Raw genomic sequence first — 2,877 nt, 5'->3', positions numbered from 1 at the left:
TCTACATTCAGATTCCATCAGGTATTTGGAGGTGAATAGCATCTTTAATCTTTAAATCCTTTGGAATTGTCTTGAATTGTTGTATTGCTGAGAGTAGCCTAGTCATTGACAGTCTCTCATCATATAATGTTGCTGTTACTGTGTACAATGTTCTACTGGTTCTGCTCATTTCACTTTGCATCAGTTCATGTAAGTCTTTCCAAGTTTTTCTGAGAGCATTCCGGTCAGAAACTATCTTTCCCTTCCTTTTGTGCCCCCAGTGTTTAGCACTGTGCCTGACACATAGTAAGAATTTAATTAAATATTGATTGCTGGATAGATTGACTGGCACTGTGGGTTGATTACTTAATAAATGTTTATTGCTCTCTATGACATGGCATGTTCAAGGAGCAACCTGAAGGCCATCGTGGCTGGATCATAGAGTGTGGAGGAGATTAAAGTATAAGAAACCTGGAAAGGTAGGAGGGAGCCAAGTTGTATAGGACTTAAAAAGCTAAATGGAAGATTTTATATTTGATCCTGGAGGTAATAGGGAGCCCCAGGAATTTACTGGGTGGGGAACTCTGAAAAAACTCTTCATGGCTTTACTATTCTTCTGTCCCCTTGTAGAAGAGCTTATCTTATTCCTTCACAGTCGGCTAGGAGACCTCTCATTGTCCAGATGAAACTCCTAGCCCCAGATCCCAATTTCTTTAGAACAAAGAACTAGGAAACTCCTAGCTAAGTAGCTGATCTCTTCCAGGTTTGTCCTTTGTTTTAATCTTCCAGATATTAGATTTGGATCTCCACTACAGACCTAACTCTGATTTTTAAATGTGTTCATTCCCTTATCTTCAGATTTTAGTCTCTGAAGGTTAGACACTATAGGAAAACCTAATTGCAATCAAATAGCTATAGGGTTCCCCAGTTTCCATTCTCCCATATAGGGGGATTGTGGAATTCTCCCATATAGGGGGAAATATTGATGGAAAAAGACACAGAGATAAGTAAACCCTAGAGGGCAAGGTCACTCTGTCTCTTCTCCCACCAAACTGACCACATGCCAGTGCCTACCACTTGACTTTCAAACTTCCCTATTCCCCCCAGTTTTGTTGCTTCACCTCCTCATTCTCTGGTGCTCTCCACTTCCAGTCAATTGTTAAAACTTGCTGTTTTGACACCCCCAACTTCTTTCTCAACCCCTTTTCTATTCCCATGACCTCTTCCTTATTTCAGGTCCTTGTCACCTTTCTCCTAGATTATTGAAAAGTTTTCCTGATTGGTCTCCTTGCCTTGCCTCTCCCTAGTTCAAATCATTCTTTAGAAAGCTGCCTTTTGGCATCATTGGTCTTTAACATGAATCTGACCATGTGACCCCCATCAACTTCAATGGCTCCCAAGTACCTCTAGGATAAAATATCAATGCTTCTGTTTAGCTTTCAAAGCCCTTTACAACCTTGCCTCAAATGGTCTTTCTGACCACACTACACACACACACACACACACACACACACATGCACACATATTATACATACGTATACACATGTATGCATCTCCCATCTCTGTGTCTCCCCATCCCCAGATGGTGCCCAGAACACACACTCTCCTCATTTCTGCCTCATGGAAATCCTCATGTTTATTCAAAGTTCAAGCCTTATCAGTTCTCCAGGAAGCTTTCGTTGATCCCCCAGCTTCTAGTGGCCGCCTTGTATTTATTCTTTTCATATGTATTCCATATATAATCATAGTTGTCCTTGTTATCTGTCTTTCCCCTTAGAATGGAAGCATTTTGTGAGAAGAGATTACTGCATCGAACTCATTATATTTGTGTTTCCAGAAATTAGCACAGAACCTGAGGTGTTGTATACATGCTTGACTGATTTCGAATGGAGGTCTGGCAAGCAAGGGCTGTGAAGGGTTTTGAGTCCATCCTTCTGTCAAGATTCTCCGGATCTTGGTCCATCATAAGGTACTTTATTCAATTACCTTGACAATTCATTGGGACCCAAGTTATTTTAAAAGCTTCCTACCTTGTCTCTTTGAATCAAGTATTTATTAAATACCTACCATGTGCTAGGTACTGTGCAAAGCACTGGGGAAACAAAAACAGGCCAAAACCCCTATTTTTCCCTTAGTGAGCACAAACTATGTATGAGCACAAACTAAACAACTATGTATCAAGAGAGAAGGTATTGGAGTTAATCTCAGTGGGAAAGAACTAAGATTAAGGAGGACCAGGAAGGTCTCCTTGAAGAAGACTGGGCTTTAGCAAAGACTTTAAGGATGCAAAGAGGCAGAGATGAGGAGGGAGAGACCACCAAACCTGGAGGACAGCCAGGCAAGAGGTACAGATTTGGGAGATGGATTATGTTGTGCAAGGAACAGCAATGGAGGCCAGTATGGATCAGAGTGAGTGTGGATGAGTAAAAAGGAGACTATGAGGGGAGGGGACAGGAGGGGCAGATTGTAAGAGGTCTGAATGCCCATACAGAGGCATTTCTAGTCCATTCTGGAGATGCTGGGGAGCTTGAGCTTATTGACTAGGGGAGTGACATGGTCAGATCCTCACTTTAGGGAAATCAATTTCATAGCTGAGTGGAGGATGGCTGAGAAGGGGAGAGACTGGAGGAAGGAAGGGCAGCCAGCAGCTCTTGTAATCCAGGAGTGAGGAGGTGAGAACCTGCACCAGGATGGTTTCAGTCATGTGAGAGATGTTTCCAAGGTAGATGGGACCAGCTTTGGCAACAGATTGAATATGGGGACAGGGGTGTGTGTGTGTGTGTGTGTGTGTGTGTGTGTGTGTGTGTGTGTGTGTGTGTGTGTGAAGTGTCTGAGGCTGGAACTAAACTCGGGTCCTCCTGACTCCAGGGCCAGTACTTTACTCACTGTGCCACCTAG

The sequence above is a fragment of the Petaurus breviceps genome, unplaced genomic scaffold (genome assembly GCF_028583685.1).
Source record: "Petaurus breviceps papuanus isolate PSGF00001 unplaced genomic scaffold, PetGlider_PUasm1.0 186, whole genome shotgun sequence".
Lineage (NCBI taxonomy): Eukaryota > Metazoa > Chordata > Mammalia > Diprotodontia > Petauridae > Petaurus > Petaurus breviceps.
This window is presented reverse-complemented; position numbering follows the sequence as displayed.